This window comes from Lynx rufus, unplaced genomic scaffold (assembly GCF_022079265.1).
Source record: "Lynx rufus isolate CCGP_SWC_20201006 ecotype Redwood Valley unplaced genomic scaffold, mLynRuf1.p SCAF_10, whole genome shotgun sequence".
Taxonomy (NCBI): Eukaryota; Metazoa; Chordata; class Mammalia; order Carnivora; family Felidae; genus Lynx; species Lynx rufus.
The window spans coordinates 84,498,040-84,519,273 of NW_025814824.1; the positions used below are offsets into that span (position 1 = coordinate 84,498,040).

General features: G+C 40.0%; 1 protein-coding gene and 1 non-coding gene across 7 annotated transcripts in view; both read right to left on the reverse strand.

Moving 5' to 3' along the window:
• Window positions 1-21,234, reverse strand: part of MAPKAP1 (MAPK associated protein 1) — a 244,506-nt gene that overhangs the window by 141,034 nt on the left and 82,238 nt on the right. The window lies entirely within an intron of this gene.
• Window positions 18,668-18,797, reverse strand: LOC124505341 (small nucleolar RNA SNORA72). Its single transcript, XR_006960623.1, has one exon. It is a non-coding gene; the product is annotated as a small nucleolar RNA SNORA72 (small nucleolar RNA).

Consider the following 21,234-nt stretch of genomic DNA (forward strand, 5'->3'; position numbering starts at 1 on the left):
TTGTTATTAGAAGTCCCTTTCACAGTTCTTCTTTCACACATATCCTGTTCATTTCCTTCACAGCACTTAACAATTTGATATTATACATTTGCTTATGGACACCTTCAGCGTATGCCTTCCTCACTAGCCTCTGACCTTCCTTCCATGACAGCAGTCATAATCACATCTGCTTTGTTTACTGCTCTCTACACAATGGCTAGCACCATGCAGGTGCACAGACACCTCTCCAAAAAAATCTGTTGAACTACAGAATGAATGCATGGATGATTCAAATGCCTACCAGGACAACACGGCAGTAACACAATAAATGTTAGTTTCCTCCATGCATCCATCTTGCCCCTCCTCTATGGGTCTGTTTCCTGGTAGTGGATGGAGATGCAAGTACTTGAGCAATCAAGTGTTTCCATCTTTAACACTACAACTCTAGGGTGAAAAAAATAAGAAAGATAGGAACTTTTATGTGAGGAAATACATAAAATCTGTTTTAAAAACTTTTAGAGAAATTTCACTTCTAACCTAGAATCTACCATTAGATCCACTGATTTTTTTTTTTAGTCTTGTCTCTGTCATAAGGCAAATTTAAAAAAAGTAATTCTCTTACAATAATGTTCTCTCTCTCTCTCTCTCTCTCACTCACTCATACACGCATGCATGCACACACACGTGTGTTTTTCAGCTGGGAAATAATAATTCCAATGACTAGCTAAGTTGTCTCTAAAGAGCAAGTGTTTTGATCTTGTCAGGCAGTCAAAAGGTTAAAATTCAAACAATGGCATCTTTCTGGAGTGGGCTTATTGCCTTCTTATTTCTCTCCTCAACCTCCTTTTCAAACCAACAGCCCAAACTGGTTTATTCTTCCTCCTCCTTCTGAAGAACGAGCTGAAGCGCCATAAGGAATTCTGGCATGAGAAGTGTGAATGTGTTTCACAAACTGTAAAGTGCTTCAGAAATGCAGAGCAATGTGTCAGAAAGACCTAAGTTTTTAGATCAGACTCATTTCTATTACTCAGACCTATTACACAGTCACATGAGGACAAAGATGGATGCTGTAAGGAGTCCTAATAATAATACTTATTATTATTCCAAGAGCCAGCATTTATTTAGAGCTAACTGTTAAATAAGCTCTGGTAAATGTTTGCCTAAATCATCTCAATTAATTCTGTCTAAGAGGTAGAATTCTATCATTACCCTAATATGACAGACGAGAAAACTAAGGCTCAGAAGTCATCTGCTCAAGCTCCCACAACCAAGGTGGATGAGCAGAACTCACACTCCTGTCTGATTCCAAAGCCCCCACTTTAAACACCAATGACTTCTTTCTCTAAAGTTCTCAATTTAATCACTCCCTACTCCCCCAGGAATCGCACCCCCATAAGTCTGCCTGCCCCGCCCTTCTCACAAACACACGGGAAGTGCGGCCTGAAGATGTCTCCTACAAAAGCAGTGAATCTGAGGAGCGGCCCAAGGAGAAGTGTTAGGGGACTGAGGCTCCAGAGACCGTGGCTGCTGTCGGTCGACTGCAGGGCAGAGAGTGACATGGTGCTCCTATGAATCCCTTTATCATCTTTATTTCACGGTGAAATAGCGAGTGTGGGGAAACTGTGAGAATAAATATGGTAGATACTTATTAAATGAATGAAGCACTTTATCTTTTTAATCTTCTAATTCCATCTTGAGCACTGATGACGGCAAAAAGTGCCTTGCACAAACCCTGAAAATATGTATTTTTTAATAAGGAGCCTCTTCTGAAAAAACTCAAGGTGGTGGCAGTTAGCTCTACCTAATAGTTCCCGTGTTGCAATATTTAGAGGGAATCATCTAAAACATAAAACAATCCATCAACATAATAGAAAGTAATTAACTTATAAAAAAAATAAGGTGACCAAAGGATTAAGAGTATTCATCACACATCAAGGCAAGCAATATTCCATAGACCTAACATCTAACTATTAAACAGCAACTAGCAATAAAGAAAGATCATATCATACAGTTTCACTGCAAGGCAATTTAACGTGTTCCACAATACAGAACTGGAAAAAGGGAGGCATAATTAGAGCACAAAGAAGGGGTCAACATGGAGATAAGGAAAACTGGGCTAGCACCATCCTCTCAGTCACTCATGCATGCAACCAACACCCATAGACACCATGCTGGGCTCTGAAGACAAAATCAAGAGAGACTCAATGCAGATAGACCCTCATCAAACTCACAGTCTGCTGAAGGGTCTACATTGTATACTAGGTGATAAAAGCTTTAAGGAAGAGAAGTACAGGCTGTTGTGGGAGCTCAGAAGCAACCCAGACTAAAAGGGGTTGGCAAAGGCCTCTTAGATTAAAAAAAAAAAAAGGTGGGGGGGAATGCAAGCTGGTGCAGCCACTCTGGAAAACAGTATGGAGGTTCCTCAAAAAATTAAAAATAGAACTACCCTACGACCCAGCAATTGCACTACTAGGCATTTCTCCACGGGATACAGGTGTGCTGTTTTGAAGGGACGCATGCACCCCCATGTTTATAGCAGTACTCTCGACAACAGCCAAAGGATGGAAAGAGCCCAAATGTCCATCGATAGATGAATGGATAAAGAAGATGTGGTACATATATACAATGGAGTATTACTCAGCAATCAAAAAGAATGAAATCTTGCCATTTGCAACTACGTGGATGGGACTGGAGGGTATTATGCTAAGCGAAATTGGTCAGAGAAAGACAAGTATCATATGACTCCACCCATATGAGGACTTTAAGAGGCGAAACAGATGAACATAAGGGAAGGGAAACAAAAATAATATAAAAACAGGGAGGGGGACAAAACATAAGAGACTCTTAAATATGGAGAACTGGAGGGGTTGTGGGAGGGGGAATAGGCTACATGGGTAAGGGGCATTAAGGAATCTACTCCTGAAATCATTGTTGCACTATATGCTAACTAATTTGGACGTAAATTAAAAAAAAAAAATTAAAAGAAAGACACACAAAAAAAGAATTGGACCCTCAACTGATTGAGACACCCAAGGGAAAAAAAAAGTACCCTTCCATCCAACAGAACCATTAACCCAAGGAAAAGACACTTGTTGTATTTAAATATCTACTATACCAATATACAAAAAAGTGAACAGGAATTCTCCAGGACATGGGATTATGAGTGATTTTAATTTTCTGCTTTATATTTTTCCACATTTTCTACGATGAGCACATACTATTTTTACAATCCAGAAACAAAATAGCAAATGTTACAATTACAAACAAAAAAGGATATAGAAAAAAACCACCATACAGGGCTTAAGACTTTTAGGTACGAGAGAGAGGACCAATTTTGAAAATGTAGCCTATGTCAAGTCATCTGGCAAAATTTATTAAGAACATACTATGTGCCAGGTCTGTGACAGGCTGTTGGGAAAAATAAGCTGAAAATATAACCCAGACACCTTCCTATGGCAGGCTAAGTAATTTTTATTAAAAAAAAAAAAAAAAGAATAAAAAGTAATAAACCTACAATGAGCTGACAAATTTGGAGCTGAACAACACTCTCCAGAGAAGCCTCTAAATCAAGGAATGCCCCCAATTCATTTTTCAGAACAAAAGAAAAGTACTTCCTGTAGCAAAACGATTCTTCAACACAAATGTGATTCATGAAGACCAACCAGTCTCCAGAGTTCATGTCCCACAGCCTCTGTTATGACTTGATGCCTCTGCAAATGCAGTCACAATCTCAAGCTCGGTACGTCCAAGACCCATTTTCTTCATCACCTTGTCTCTCATTCCGTCTCAGTTAAGGCTTTCACCACCCACCCTTGTCACTCAGGCTAGAAACCTGAACTCCTCTTTCTGTCTCATCAGCATCCAAATGCCTCTGAAATGCCTCTCAAACCCTTCTCCCCCCTATCCTCACCGGCATGGCCCTAGTTAAAACTTCATCACGACCCAGTAAGACCACTGTATGCAGCAGTCTCCCAACCATCTCCCTGTCTCCAAAATCTCTTCTCTCTCCAGACTCAGTGGGATTTGACTCAAATCACTGACCTGGCCAGTCACCAACTCAGAAGCATACATATGATGGCTCTCCTTGGTGTCAGCATGCTGGCTCCTTAGCATGGTATTTAATACCTGTCACATTCTGGACCCAGTGTACCACTGCTAAAGCCTACTGAACAGTAGTTAAGAGCACAAAGACTTGGGGTGAGACAGATCCAGGTCTGAAGCCTAGCTCTGCCACTTCCTTAGTCCCAAGACCTTAGGAGTTCAGCACCTTTCAGAACCTCCAGTTCCTTACTTGGAAGAGCAAATAAGGTATGTATAAAATGCCTGGCACACAGTAACTGACCAAGAAATGTACCCCTTCTTCCATCCTTCAATTTCTAACGTCTCCTCTTCCCAGAAGGTAGAAGTCCAAATTCCCTCTTCTCTGCTCCCTAGAAGTTTACCTTGCCTTAAGGTTTCACTCTTTTCTCTACCTACCTCCACCACCTCCCTCCCACCTTCTCATGTAAGTATGAGTTATGCAAAGGGAAAAACTGTGCCTCACTCATTTTGCAGTCTCCTAGGGCCGAGAATGTAGTACGGGTATGGCATCAGCTTACTGAAGGGCTCCTTAGGCTATTTTTCAAAATGGACCCACCAGACCTACGACTTCTCTCCTGTCCCGGATAAACTGGCTACACCTCTTCTACTTCCCAGGCCCTGTTCTTCAGGAATTCTCTTCTCTGAAATATCCTCCACACCTAGTATCAGACCTGACATATAGTAGCTACTTATACCTATTAATGGGATGAACGATGAATATTCTTTTAACACATGATTTTAAATACCTGCATATTATAGCACACAGAGGTACTATCAACCGATTTCCCCCATTGTTAAATATGGACATTGTTTCTAACATTTCACTACTATAAATAATACTCCCATAAACATTCTCTTATATAAATGTTTGTGCACATATTCCTAGGAGTAGATTACTAGGTCAAGGAGTATGAATGTTTTGTGTGTGTGATACATAATGCTCACTCTCTGAAAACCATCTTTATGACAGTCATGAAATAGCAATATGACTCACATATCATCCAATTAATAAGCGAAAGCTTAAAAACTTAAAATAACTTTAGTGTATAGAATGTGAATAGGTACAGAATCGAAATACATAGAATTTGAACGTGATGACGAATTAAAACATTACATCTCTAACCAGGTTTTTCTTATCTGATCCTATTAACTGAAATAGCAAACTATTTGCTGCCTATCATAAAATTATACAGGCGATAGTTTCCAAAATAGGGAAAGAAGGAAGAATAGATGGTATTCAGCTCAAAATAATCTTGAATTAAGAAATATCCACATAAAGTGAGTCAAGCTGAATTAAGGCTTAAGGACAGAAGGTTCAGTTAGCAGCACTACTTCCCATCAAGGTTTGTCAATAATAAATTGAATATCAGATGTCAAAACTGTTGCTAAGTGTTCAATTTCTCTATCAAGAGAAAGAAACAGAGAAAGGATAGACAGCTTGGCTTCTGCAATTAAAGAGACAAAAAGCAGGCAACGCTACTCCATTAGCCACAACTGCAGAAGCAGATCGTTATATGCAGTTTTAACGCAGAAATAAATATATCAGTGTATGCAGACAATGTAATGATGCAAATTGATAAGAGGCTTATTTGTAGCCTTCCAAAGGTAACACTCTCTTAATTAAGGAATGGCTACAGTCCCATTTCACTGGTATCTTCCTCCCCAACTTCCTCAGCAAAGACCAGAGGATGCTATATTCTACAAATTTATGGCCTAGTCTTTAAAAACATGGTATCCATACGTGGTACACACAGGCCTGAAATCATTATTCTGATGATGACTAAGGGACTTTATTTGTTCAGAGTAATGATTTTGAACAAAATCTGGCCTAAAATCTGGTTCAAGCCAGGTTTAATTGACTATGAGAAATAAAGAAGGTCTACATGGGGAGGAAAAAAAACAACAATCCCAAACACCAGGCAGTAGCATTTTGCTCTCAATAAATGCTGGCTTTATGGGCTCAGAGAAAGAACTCACTTTTTCACATTCAAAACGGTAGCAATGAACTTATGAATAGATTTTGTATAAAATTCTACGACAAATCCATTCAGAGCTAGGGGCTTGGCTTTGTAGTGCTATCTTAACCCTCAATAAATCTGGAACATTTAAAGGCTATTAAATTAACATTTCCCTGATCTGGCACCTGTAGTCAAGTTAATTTGTCAAAAACATTTCTACAGTTTGTCACTGGACACTGTATTTTCTGACAAGTTAAGTTTAAAATAAAATTGACAAAATCTCATTAATTTCCTCTGAATCACCAACCTTGGTTCCATTAAGCTTTTATTATTAAGAACGTCAACTGTCACTCTTTCTTTAACAAGGTCAAGTTCTGATGTGGATCCTTATTATATTAATAGAAGCTAGTAAAGCAGTGCAGTGTGGTGGTTAAAAGCATTAAGTTGTGGAGTCAGAAAGACCTGGGTTCAATTCTCAGCAATGCCATCTACTGTGTGTCCTTGGACAATTTTATTTAACCTCTCTGAGTCACTATTTCCACACAGCAGGAGAAAGCTCCTCCAGGAGTTGTTGAAAGGATTCAATGATACCGTGCATATAAAAAGCACTTATCACTGTGCCTAGTCCATACTAAATGCTCAAGAAATGTTGGCTGTTTATTTTATTAGGTTTCCTTCCCCCCCCCCCCCCCCCGCTTTTACATTCACAGACTTAAAAACAACAACAACAACAAACCAACTTTATTGTTACTCATAGACTTTTAAAGTGGCAAGGAATTTTAAGGGTCGTCCCCTCTAAGCCATTTTCACCAAATGGCTGTCCTACAACCTCTTCAGAACACCTTCACTGATGAGGTCCCTGCCACACCTTCAGAGACAGACCCTTTCCTTTGTTAGGCAAAGAGTTTTGGTGGCTGAAACTGTTTCCTTCTGTTGAGATGCACTCTGCAGATTCCAGGCACTGATCTTACTTCTAGCCCTCAGGAAGTTGTAACTAATCCACCTCCACGTCCACAGACATCCTTCACATAACTGAGAGCCTCAAACAAAGTAAGTTTTGTTACTAAGTGCCGTAGAATGAGCCAGACTACAACTATAATCCTTTCAAAGAGTATAACATAGCACAGAAAATAGTACTTCCATCAGGTTTTCTTAGATTAGTTATTTTCATAAATTTTCTTTCTACAGCATCTATAGTAAATGTAAATCTATAGTCTTGGACCCCAAAACAGGGAAGGGGGTTGTTGCTCTCAGGAAAGTTTTCCTCTATTAAAAATAAATCCTCCATATTTTGAGGCTCTGACAGTCTTCTTCCACTTTTGAAAAAAACAAAATGCCTACAGCTAATCGTTTAATCAATCTAACTGTTATCAAATGAAATTTGGGTAACAGCCTTGGATAATTTTGTTTCAAGATATCAACTTGTTCAAACACAGGTAAGAAATTTTACAAAATGGGGAGGGGGAAGGATGAAGAGGAGAAAACGAAAGCCTACCCATAAACTGTATCAGGAATAACAACCATCTTCTTTCTCAAAGTCTTAAATTCAGAAAGCAGCTCCTGATACTGTCAGTTTTTACTATCATGGGTTATATTTGTTATGTAAGTCTTTGCAGGGTCTATAGAACTGGTCTGGACCTTGAGCTGTGCAACCTTGGGCAAGCCCATAACCTCTCTGAAAGCCAATTTCCTTAGCCATAAAACAGAGATGAGACTACCTACCGCAAAAGAATGGTAGGGCATATAAAGTAAAAATAAAGCATGGTAAAACCACTCTGTGAACTGCAAACTGTTCTACTACGAGGATGTCAGTCATTACTCATAATTGTTACCTAAGTTATTAATCAGACCAGGCAGATCTTTGGATAAATCGTCCCTTCAAACAAACATAAAGTTGAGAAGCAGAGGCAAGAGGCAAAGGTCTCTATCTCAGTAATTAAAAGAGAAAAGCCATTGCATCCTCTTCTCATCCAGCCTCAGGATGTTCCGGCACATACCAGAAGGTGCTCTCACACAAGTACAATCCAGCCATCTTAAAGCATAATGGAATGTAAAGTGTCCATTTTGAATTTTCATAGCCATTGTGGGATTCTTTAGATCATTAATGTTACACAGCACTTTGCATTTAATTATACAAACAATGGCTTCTATAATGATGATGATATCAGGGAAAAGTAATTTGCATGAACTAAGCCCCATCACCTAGGGTAAGTATAGGAACCTCTTCATTATTAAATCATTTATATAATAAAATCAATATGCTTTAAAAGTAAAAATAGGTTTTTTAAAACCATAAAGAAGAGTTACATGTTTTAAACTCTATCAATTACCATAATATAATGAGTCTTTTTAAGATTTAATATCAACTTTTAAAATTAAAACTCAATGGAGAATGTATACTTGGCTCCATTACTAGATGATGTATCTCTACAAAAGGTTACAGTACAGCTATTATCATCCTCCTAAATTATACGGAAAATTTGGTACAACCCTCCACTACCCCCAAGGACAATTTAATTCCAGAGATGGTGAAGTATTTTGAGAATATAAAATTGTATAAATATTGAAGGAAGTAATTCCAATGCATATATCATATTCATTTCTTGCAGGGCTTCAGTTGATTAAATATTACAAATTTTTTAAATGTCAGTATACAACTTAAATTTTTTATTGTGTCCTTAATTTTGAACAGTTTTTGAAAACGCACAAATTTCTACACAGTAGTACATTCATGGCTAAGTGTTTTATCACTTTAAAATTCAGTATTTCTTAATGATATAATTCAAAAGTTTTCCTGAATCATTATTTAGTAAGTCATAAAAACCTCTTAAAATTAATCTTTCATGCACATCTAGCTTATTCAAAGTTAGAATTTAATTAGATGGCCTTGGCACAAATGGGCTTACTACTTTATTTGCTTAATCAGTATATGTCTTTTCAGTAATTATAATTAATTCAAATCCCTGACGCACCTCCTAACAAACAATGTAAAACCATCAGACAAAATGGAAATAAATAGCTTTACATTTCTCCAATGACGACATTCACTTTCATTCTGGAAGCATGCACGTGAAATAGCTGGGGTAGGTGTTACTCTGCAGGAAAAGGCCACACAAAGAACCTGCACCTCTGGTGACAGAAAGAGGCTTGTCTACATCAGAAAATACATTACCTTTTTGACATTATGAAAACGATACAACAGCAGAGAGCCAACTGAGAAAGTTTAGGTTTACCAGTTTGCAAATGCATGTTGAAATACAAACAGCAGCAAGAAAAAGACGGACTAAATTATTATCTATCTAGAACAACATTTCCGGTTGAGAAAAATCACTTCTAACTATATAAAAATTTTAATTGAGAAGCAGCCCAAAAGAGTCTATCAGGCCTTTATCCCACATGTCTCTCAGATACAATGAAAGGAAAAGTAGCGGCAGAAAACTTTATTTTTACTTTTTAAGATTTTATTTTTAAGTCATCTCTACACCCAATGAGGGGCTTGAACTCAAAATTCTGAGATCAAGAGTCACACACTCTACTGACTGAGCCAGCCAAGCACCCCAGAAAATTTTACCTTCAAAACTGAGAGGTCATGGGGCACCTGGGTGACTCAGTCAGCAGAGCACCTGCCACTTGATTTCAGCTCAGGTCATGGTCTCATGGTTTGTGGGATCGAGCCCCGTGTCAGGCTCCGCACTAACAGCACAGGGCCCGCTTGGGATTCTTTCTCTTTCTTTTTCTCTCTCTCTCTCTCCGTCTCTCTCAAAATAAACAAACATTAAATAAATAAATAAATATGAGAGGACAACAACATCCACCAGATAAAACTGTCAGCATTGAGTAGTTTAAAAAATAAAAAGCTCTTCATGAGTCACACTGCTCAATGAGGTCACTGGCCTAGCAGGACAAAGCTAACCAGCTCCAGAGCAGACAGCCTTAGTGGGAGGTGGGACTAGGTACGAAGACCCCATTCCTCTGAACATAGCCCCTTTGTGAACGGGCGGGTCACAAGTGCTGGCTGCCTTTTGTTGGGCACCTATCAGGGTCCAAGTACTTTTCATACATTGTCTCATTTATTGTCCCCAATAGTCCTATGACGAGCTCACTCTCTTTTATTTTTTTTATATGAAATTTATTGTCAAATTGGTTTCCATACAACACCCAGTGCTCATCCCAACAGGTGCCCTCCTCAATGCCCATCCCCCACTTTCCCCTCCCTCCCACCCCCATCAACCCTCAGTTTATTCTCAGTTTTTAAGAGTCTCTTATGGTTTGCCTCCCTCCCTCTCTAACTTTTTTTTCCCCTTCCCCTCCCCCATGGTCTTCTGTTAAGTTTCTCAGGATCCACATAAGAGTGAAAACATGTGGTACCTGTCTTTCTCTGTATGACTTATTTCACTTAGCATAACACTTTCCAGTTCCATCCACGTTGCTACAAAAGGCCATATTTCATTCTTTCTCATTGCCACGTAGTATTCCATTATGTATATAAACCACAATTTCTTTATCCATTCATCAGTTGATGGACATTTAGGCTCTTTCCATAATTTGGCTATTGTTGAAAGCGCTGCTGTAAACACTGGGGTACAAGTGCCCCTATGCATCAGCACTCCTGTATCCCTTGGGTAAATTCCTAGCAGTGCGACTGCTAAGTCATAGGTTAGGTCTATTTTTAATTTTTTGAGGAACCTCCACACTGTTTTCCAGAGCGGCTGCACCAGTTTGCATTCCCACCGACAGTGCAAGAGGGTTCCCGTTTCTCCACATCCTCTCCAGCATCTATAGTCTCCTGATTTGTTCATTTTGGCCACTCTGACCGGTGTGAGGTGAGCTCACTCTCTTTTAAAGCTGAGGAATGAGAGATTCATGAAGTAGGCTACTGCAAATCTCTCAACGGGGGGGGGGGGGGGGAACATCGTGCGAACCCAGGTCTGTTCCACTCTAGACCCCTACCCCCTTGCTGAGTCCTAGTCCTGAAGAACTCTCGGATAGGCCTGGGTATTTAGGGAAGGTCACGATGGCTTCTGATTCATGCTGCAGCCACCGTGTCAGGGCTGGAAGTCCTGGACAGTGAGCCTCAAACACCCTTCTGGCTGAGACACACAGGAAGGCCCTCCTCTTGTGGCTCTGCCTGTCACATGAAACTCTGCAAAGCTCCACAGGGAGCTGCTACTAGGGAGGGACACTGGGGTACCTGCTTCTGGTGTTACCTCTTGTGTACAGGCAGAAGGCAGGAACTGTTTCAGACTTCCTTGCCTCTGCGCTCACAGAAGGGGCTCGATAAATCTTTACTGATTATGTTTCAGAAGTAAAACATAAGGCAACACCAGCTCCATGAAGAGTAGGTAGGTGGGACCCTCTGCTCTAGTTTTCAAAAAGCAGGGGCCAAGTACCAACTGAGGGGCCCCAGAGAATCCTTACTCCTGGATTAAGAGTCTCATCAGGAATCGTGAGGTGATTCTATTACTAAATGTGGCTACCCAGGTGGCAGTATCCAAGGTGCTCTGATGATGACAAAGGAGGCAAATAACAGTTAGGTCCTTGGAGAGCCAGGCAGGCAGTGTATGACATCAACATGGCACCAAGCTCCAACACAAGCAAAAGGTCTGATGAGACAAAGGCTCATCTCAGGTTGCAACTCTCTGTGGAAACGGGCAGCCCAAGACCTGCTCACTTGCAGAAACTGACAAGGCACTCGGGTCCCTGGGTCTCCTGGGTCTCTCCTCAGCCCCCTGGCATTATTTCCCTCGTGTTCATCCCGAGTCTTAGTCTAATCTCCTCTGAGGTCCTAACTAAACCAGACATAGGGAGAGTCGGGATTTTATCTTATTAAAATAGATATGGCTAATTTGTCTTTTCAAATTCATTTTAAATTAAATTGGATTTCCTCGGAAGGCTGCTAGGTCAGTTCCCCTGCTGCGAATGCAGGACAAAGGTTAATTGCGCGCCCTTCACCAGCTCTTCTGCTCTCCTGGGCAGGCTCAGATAACCTGCCCCCGAGAGGTGGGGAAGGCTTTGGTTTATTGGGTGATAATGTTGCCATTAAAGCCATTTACCATTATGCCAAGAAACATTTTATTTTTTTTAACTAAATAACAAGATATGATAGCAATAACAAGAATGAAATGCAATTATGTTACCAACTGATGGTTAGTTATTCTCAAGCACAAAATCCAAAGAATAGGACTTCACCTATTTCCTTCCACAAAAGGCCCCAATACATGAGAAAGTACGCACGCTTTTACAACAAACTGTTTTCTGGTTCCAGTGTAAAATTCCATTAACATTTGCACTTAATTTATCTCATTTAAACTGTCTATGTTCATGAAAATTTAACCCAGTAATTCCCTGTTATACAAAGCATAACAAAGTATGAATATTTAAATACAATGTAAATAAAACACTTTATCAATTATATTTTTGTATTCTAAATTAGTGACTTCACTTAGCATGTCTGCCTTGCACAGCACCACACTATTTTTCAATTAAAGGTCCAGATGTTTCAAAGGCTCCAGTAGGCAACGGCAGTTATGAGAAATGCTTTATCTGCATTGTAATCATCACCACCACATCAGCTCCAGGCTGCATTAACATCCTCATGTTTTATTCCAGCTCCCTTTCTAACAGAGCAGGTAATTATACAACACAGCAGAGAAACACAATCCTAAGAGCTGGACAGTTTCCGTACAAGCATCCACGTGAGCAACACATTCTCACACACAATCTTAAAATTTGGGGGTACTGCTTACGAGGAACATTGACCATCCAGAATATTTTTTTTTAATTTTTTTTTTTTACATTTATTTATTTTTGAGAGACAGAGTGAGCAGGGGAGGGGCGGAGAGAGAAAGAGACACAGAATCTGAGGCAGGCTCCAGGCTCTGAGCTGTCAGCACAGAGCCCGACACGGGGCTTGAACCCACGGACCGTGAGATCATGACCTGAGCCGAAGTCGGACGCTTAACCGACTGAGCCACCTAGGCGCCCCCAGAATATTTAAATAAGAGTGAATCACAGGCATACCAAGTTTAGCTTCAAATACTATTAAAATGCAGGATGCCTTGCACAGACACATTTATGTATACTGAAAATCACCTAGAAGTTTGTGTGTGTAAAAACCACTAGCATTTGTTACAATATAAGTCACTTCTACTCATTCTTAATGTCAGTGTCATCTCTTGAACAAGTCAATTCTATCTTTATCCAAAAATGACAATTCACCTGAGCTGAGACTGAGCAAGTATAGCAATTATCCAGTACCCATCAGATAAAAAAATACAAGGGCAGAACAAAATGCAATTCTGACAGCTGCAACAAAAACACTATTGCATTTATTACTTAGTTAATTAAGTGACTCCCTTTCCCCAAAATGGAAAAGAATACCATAGAACAAACACTGCTATGCTGAGTAAACACAGTGTAATCTAATGGGAAAACCACAGTAGTTGTTAAGAAAACTAACAAAATTCCCTTTAATTATAATTTTGTAAATTATTCTACACATATTTTTGTATTTTGAAATATTCCAAGAGGAGATGCCCTAAGGAAGACACTATTCAAAAGATAAATGCCTTTTACAAACATTAAAACCTCTGACAGGTCAAATGCTGGCAGTTTCCACTTCAGCATCTGAAAGCAGACAGCTTCCATTCCTTTCTGAAGGAACCTTAGGTGGAACATTTTTAATACATCACCATGTCACTTTTTAATGTGCCCCAATCTATTAACCACATGGCAAACTAACAGGGATTTTTAAAATATGGGCTTTACGGCTTTGTGCTGGTGATTAATTAAATAAATAGCCACTGTTTCACAAATCATCCCTCTAATTAGTCTAAAACAGACACTTCGCAGTCACTGGCACTGCTGCCATCTGAAGCTCACAGAAGGGCTGGAGCGGTGCGGTGCGGCCGCGTCTCGGTACTTGGGAGCCCACTGTCGCGGGCTCCACGGCTGGCATCCCACCCTGCCACCCAGAGGCAGAGGTGCCATTGTTGCAGGTGCTGCAGTCAGCTGGAATTTGATTCCAGCTGCTCAGAAAAGATGTTCCCCTTAATTATTCTCCCTCACCCTAAAGGAAACAATGGAACAACAAAGGAAAAAAAGCGCCACCTCCAGCTGCAAACAGAAGAGTTTTCACCAACACTTTTGCTGGACTGAGGAAGAAAGTTGGTTCCGGCGATCTACTTTAGGAATAAATAGGGTGCGAGGTCAAACAGGCTGTCCTTAGAACTCAAAACATGTTATGTCATTCTCCTGAACTCAGATATCAAGCAATTACTTCCAAATTTTATTATTTAAAAGACTGAGAAGGTCACTCTTTTAAAAACTGATAGAATTCAATCTAACTTGTTTTAGTAGCATATTTTAAAAGATGGTAATTTCTCTGAAAGCAAATTAAAATTAGAGACAATTTTTAGTGCCAAGGAAAAAAATCAAATGGGAATATCTCAAGAATCCAATTTTCTTCAGGAAATACATTAAGTAGTTTCTTAATCTTGGTATTTCAACTTCATTAGGTATGTTTAGAGGAAGGAAGGAAAAATGGAAGGAAAGGAGGAAAGGAGGGAGAGAAGAAGAGAGACAGAGTGGGTGGGAGAAAGGAAGAAAGGGACAGAGGGAGCAAAGGAAGAAGAAAAAGAAAAGGGGGAGAGGAAGGGGGAAAGGGACTGAGAAAATTCAGTGGGGATAACACACCCAAGTGTGCTACAGAGTATTCTGTAGAGAGGCTGTCCTTATTTCCCCTCTAAGAGGCCATTTCTAAGAATGGGAGGAAATGGGTATGGTAAAAAAAGACTTGGCCCCTGAAGCAAGACAGACTAAAGGGTCTTATGCTCTTGGCTACATCATATAATCCAGTTTAGCCTATTTCCTTCCATCCTGTACAAGATTTTAGCCCTTACTCTATATATCTATAGGGACAGTGAGATTCTGTCGGTAAAGCACCTAGCACACTCCTTGCACAGAGCAGATGATCACAAAAGGATGAACATGATGGTGGCCATGAGAAATGGGTTGAAGGCAGAGCCTGAATTACTTATTTTCACCCTACGGCACCTTTTTGAAAGAGCCAAGGTGACTGTAGCCCATACTGCACATGCTATGTCCCAAATATGAAAAAGAGGGACAATGGGGCGCCTGGGTGGCGCAGTCGGTTAAGCGTCCGACTTCAGCCAGGTCACGATCTCGCAGTCCAGGAGTTCGAGCCCCGCGTCAGGCTCTGGGCTGATGGCTCAGAGCCTGGAGCCTGTTTCTGATTCTGTGTCTCCCTCTCTCTCTGCCCCTCCCCCGTTCATGCTCTGTCTCTCTCTGTCCCAAAAATGAATAAACGTTGAAAAAAAAATTTTTTTTAAATAAAAAATAAATAAATAAATAAATAAATAAAAAGAAAAAGAGGGACAAAAGCACAAAATGTACATGAACACAGAACTACCACATATGCTCACTGTATTGAAGAAAACCCAAATCACCAGCACCTAAGAAATAATGTAGTTTCTCTAACTTTCATCTTCATCGGCCACAGAGATAGGGGAGGAGTGTTTCTGAAACTATTCAGGTTATAGAAATTGGAAGGAAAAAAAACCGAGATTTCCAAGGATGTGGAGAAAAAGGAACTCTCGTACACTGTTGAGAAAGCAAACTGCTGCAGCCACTCTGGGAAAAAAATAAGGAGGTTCCTCAAAAAGTTAAAAATAGAATTACCCTACAATCCAGCAATTGCATTGCTGGATATTTACTCAAAGAATACAAAAACACTAATTCAAAGGGATACATGCAACTCTATGTTTATAGCAGCACTATCTGCAATAGCGAAGATATGGAAGCAGTCCAAATGTCCATTAAATGATGAATCGATATGGGAGATGCGGTATGTACGTACACACACACACACACACACACAGGAATATTATTCAGCCATAAAAAGGAATGAAATCTTGCCATTTGCAATAACATAGATGGAGCTAGAAAGTATAATGCTAAGTGAAATAAGTCAGAGACAGACAAATACCATATGATTTCACTCACATGTGGAATTTAAGAAATAAATGAGCACAGGGAAAAAAGGAGACAGAGAGGGACAAACCAAGAAACAGATGCTTGTTTGTTTTCGTTTGTTTTTGAGAGAGAGAGAGAGAGAGAGAGAGAGCAAGCGAGCGCAGGAGGAGCCTGATGCAGGGCTTGATCCCACAACCCTGTGATCGTGACCCGAGCTGAAATCAAGAGTCGGACACTCAACTGACTGAGCCACCGAGGTGTCCCAAGAAACAGACTCTTAACTGTAGACAACCGACGCTTGCCAGAGGGGAGGAGGGTGAGGGGTGGGTGAAACAGGTGATGGGGACTAAGGAGTGCGCTTTGATGAGCACCAGGCGTTGTATGCAAGTGGCGGACCCCTACACTGTACACCTGAAACTACAATAACACTACATGGTAACTATACTGGGATTAAAACAAAAACTGTGAAGAAAAGAAAATGAATGGGCTTTGGATTCAACAAGATCTAGCTTGAAACCTGGCTTCACTGCTTACTAGTTGGGTAAACTCAGGTATGTCTGTTCATCTCTGAGAAGCCTCAGTCTTCCCATCCCAAAATGGGGAAAATAAGATGTACTTTAAGGGGAAGCTGGGAAGAATGAATGAAATAGCACAGTAGGCACTCTGGCATATATTAGACATTCAAATAGTTTCCATTGCATTAGGTTGAATCACATGAAACTGCTGACAGTCATCGTTTATAACCTACAAAAGTTGCAATTCCACATTGTTTCACCTACTACTACAGTGACTGAGACAGTAAGTAGGCATGAACTGGAAAAACAAGTGAAAATTCTCAAGAATGCAATGAATTATACTTCTACCAGAATAGGAAGGGAACCAACATATAAAAGGTGTTTTTTAAGACTGTTCATGATTCCAGTAACAGAGCAGCTAATATTTATTAAATACTTACTATAGTGCAAATACTATCCCATATATTTGACATCTATAATATTAGCATAGGTGATCCCAAAAAACCTCAGTGAGACAGATTCAACCATTCTCCCCATTTTGCAGAAGAAACGGAAGCCTGGAGAAATGAAGTAACTTGATCAATCAAGGTCACACAGCTGGTAAAACCATGATGCCAACCTGGAGCTGTCCAACTGCTGAACCTGAGTTCTTACCTGTCATTTAAAACTGCCTCCAAACACTGAAAAAACTGCTTGTTTTACTTTTAATAAAATTATGGGTGTTTTAGGGACTAGAATAGGCATTTCTCAAAAGAAGACAAACAAATGGCCAATAAACACATGAAAAGATGCTCAACATCACTAATTAGAAGGGAAATGCAAATAAAAACTATAATGAGATACCAACTCACACCCATGAGGATGGCTACTATCAAAAAAAACCCAGGCACAGCTGGGTGGTTCGGGCAGTTATACCTCTGACTCTTGGTTTCGGCTCAGGTCATGATTTTGGTTTGTGAGACTGAGCCCCACATCGGGCTCTGTGCTGACAGCTCCATGCTACAGCCTGCTTGGGATTCTCTCTCCCTCTCTCTCTGCTCCTACCCAGCTCATGTGCACACGTGCTTGCTCGCTCTCTTTCTCTCAAAATAAATAAACTTAAAAAAAATAAAACAGAAAACTGCAAGTTGATGAGGATGTGGAGAAACTGGAAATCTTGTGCACTATTGGTAGAAAAGTAAAATGGTATAGCCTCTGTGCAAAACAGTTTGCAGGTTCCTCAAAAAATTAAAAATAGAATTACCAAATGACCCAGAAATTCCTCTTCTGGGTATATACCCACAAGAGCTGAAAGCAGGGTCTTGGAAGAGATATGTGTACATTCATATTCACTGCAGCATTATTCACAATAGGTAAAATACGGAAACAACCTATGTGTCCATGGACAGATGAATGGAGAAGCAAAATGTCGTGTATATATACAATGGAACATTTTTTAGCCTTGAAAAGGAAGGAAATTCTGATATCTGCTACAACATGGATGAACCCTGAGGATTATGCTAAATGAAATAAACCAGTCACAAAAGGACAAGTACTATATGATTGCATTTATACAAGATACTTAGAGTAGTCAAAATCACAGAGACAGAAAGTAGAATTGTGCCCACCAGGGGCTGGAGTGAAGGGGGAAAGAAAGGGGAGTTATTGTTGAATGGATGTAGAGTTTCGGTCTTACAAGATGAAAAGAGTTATGGAGATGGATGGAGGTGATGATTATACAGTAGTCCCTCTCTTATCTGCAGTTTCCGCTTTCTACAGTTGCAGTTACCTGTGGTCAACCATGGTCCAAAAGCAGATGAATCCTCCTTCGGACATATTGTCAGGTCAATAATAGCTTCGGGCTACATCACAATTCCTACATCACATACCTCACTTCATCTCATCATGTAGGTATTTATCACTTCACAACACAAGAAGGGTGAGTACAGTACAATAAGGTACTTTGAAAAAGAGAGACTACATTCACATAGTCTTGTTTTTTTTTAGTTTTACAATTCATTTTAAGCAAGTGGTAATCATCAAGTTAGCAATGGTTATTTTCAAAAGTTACTACGCCAACTGTGCTGTCATTTCTCAAGGATGATCAGATACCTAGAGTCACAGACATTTCCCACATAAGATGCATAATATCAGTAATACTTGGTTTATCACCACAACTGAGAAAACCAGACCTAGGCAAAGAACTAGGTCTGGGGACATGCATGGTCTTAATATAGTGAATGTTTAGCCTGCCCTGATTATTACAAAATCAGAACAGCACGAATATTTGCAAACTTTATTACAGTATAGTTACAGTTGTTCTATTTTATTATTGTTAATCTCTTACTGTGCCTAATTTGTAAATTAAACTTTATCATAGGTATGTATGTATAGGAAAAAAACTACACATAAGGTGTATCCACAGTTTTAGGTATCCACTGGGCGTCTTAGAACATATGTCCTGTGGATAAGGGTGGACTACTCTATGACATTATGAATGCATTTAACACCACTGGACTATATACTTCAAAATGGTTAAGATGGCAAAAAAACAAAAACAACAACTTAAAAAAAAAAAACAACTGTATGGTGACAAGAAGCAAATAATTTACAAATCACTTTCTGGGGCTTCCAAAGGACGGACATGTCAGTAGGCAAGCAAGCCTCAGCAATGATAGTATTTCATACCAGCACCTGCAGTGAGTAGGATGATGATACATTCAAAGTTCCAGTGTAAGCATGGCATTCTAGGGTACCACTTCTCCCTTTTCACAGCGTTATTTAAAAAGGAAAAGAGGGGCGCCTGGGTGGCTTAGTCGGTTAAGTGGCCGACTTTGGCTCAGGTCATGATTTCGCGGTCCGTGAGTTCGAGCCCCAAGTCAGGCTCTGTGCTGACAGCTCAGAGCCTGGAGCCTGTTTCAGGTTCTGTGTCTCCCTCTCTCTGACCCTCCCCCGTTCATGCTCTGTCTCTCTCTGTCTCAAAAATAAATAAACGTTAAAAAAAATAAAAATAAAAAATAAAAAGGAAAAGAAAAAGTCAGACATGTTTCAAAGTTTCCAGGAAAAATCCTAAAGTTTTAATCAGACAGCTACTGTGTTCCCATTATAGTCACACCTTTTCGCTATGTGACAAAGGCAGCATAGCTTTTCATTTATTTGTTCATATATCTATTTATGTTTACATTTCTTACTTCCTGAAACCTTTCATGTAAACAGTGAACAAGTCATCACAGAAAGGGAAATGGCACTGACAGTGGATGCTATGAATCTACTCCCTTTAAAAAAATAGAAAGAAAGAAAAGAAAGAAAAGAAAGAAAGAAAAGAAAGAAAGAAAGAAAGAAAGAAAGAAAGAAAGAAAGAAAGAAAGAATTCAAGTCAAGGAAATCCCCAAACACCATGCTTTCAAAGCCAGGATGTAAAAGCAATCACACTTGCATTTAAGGCTTTTTGGAGCCGCCTCTGTGGCACCAAAATCCACCAAAGATAAAGAAGATGTTTGTGCTAAGTTGGGAAAGTGGAGACATCAGCATTTTTACCTTCAGACCATTATTTCTGCTCTCCAGACAGCACCTGATAAAGCATCTAGAATGTTGTCTTCTGCGCAGCCACTGCTCTTGTGAAGCCTGTGCTCGGGGGTTTCCCTGGGGTTTCCTTTCCGACAATTGCAGCAGAGACTCTGAGAGGGGCCCAAATGAGCTGCCTTAACCTTCCCGTAAACTGATATTTCCATAGAGGATTAAGACAAACATTTCAAATAAGCCAATTTCCTTTACTCAAAAACTAAAGCGACAACAGTAGTACCAAGAGAAATATATAAAGACAATGAATAAGACACACTTTTCTTGTCTTTCGGCATGCAAAAATATGAGCAAAGGGTTAGATGGGAGTGGGCTACACAATTTCCTGTTATTTCTGACGCTCTACATTGGAGCCTAATGAAAAGTTATATAAGAATTACACTGAGGCCCTACCAGGGGGAAGAGGAAAAAAGTCTAAATGCTTCATATTATCTGATATATGCTGATGCTGCATGGTATATATTTCTGTATTCCTGTTTATTGTAAATTTTTCTATTCAGAAGAATGCAACTATGTCTCTTTTCTAATAAGGCACGTCCAGAACTCTAGGGATGCCAAACGGTTCCCTGTTGAACAGGTGAGAATGAAAATCCCTAACTATCCTTGAGGTCCCTATATAAGGGCATAAGCTTCCTTATCCTAAAATGTGTTAGGCAGTTCCCCTGGGCCACAGGAAGTCAGAATTCCCTTTGACCCAAAGGGGTAGGGATATATATGCTCCTGAACTAACAAAAGGGAACACAAAAGAAAAAGCTAAAGTGGAGAATATACTTACTACATCCAAGTCTTTAGAAAGCTGAGGGGAGCCAGAGGGCCTTCTTAGTTTTGGTCACCTGCCAAACTTCATACTGCTTTCCTCATCTTCTTCTTCTTCTTTTTTTTTTTTTAAGTTTTTTAATTTATTGGGGGGGAGGGGCAGAGAGAGAGAGAGAGGAAGAGAGAGAATCTTAAGCAGGCTCCATGCTGTCAGCACAGAGCCCAACATGGGGCCTGGTCCCATGAACCATGAGATCATGACCTGAGCTGAAACTAAGAGTCAGACGCCTGACTGACTGAGCCACCCAGGCATCCCTCCTCTTCATTTTCTGATACTGTGGAGCCTTTCTTGCTTTTCCCTTTATGGTTGTGTCTCCCACATACCCATATTCAGT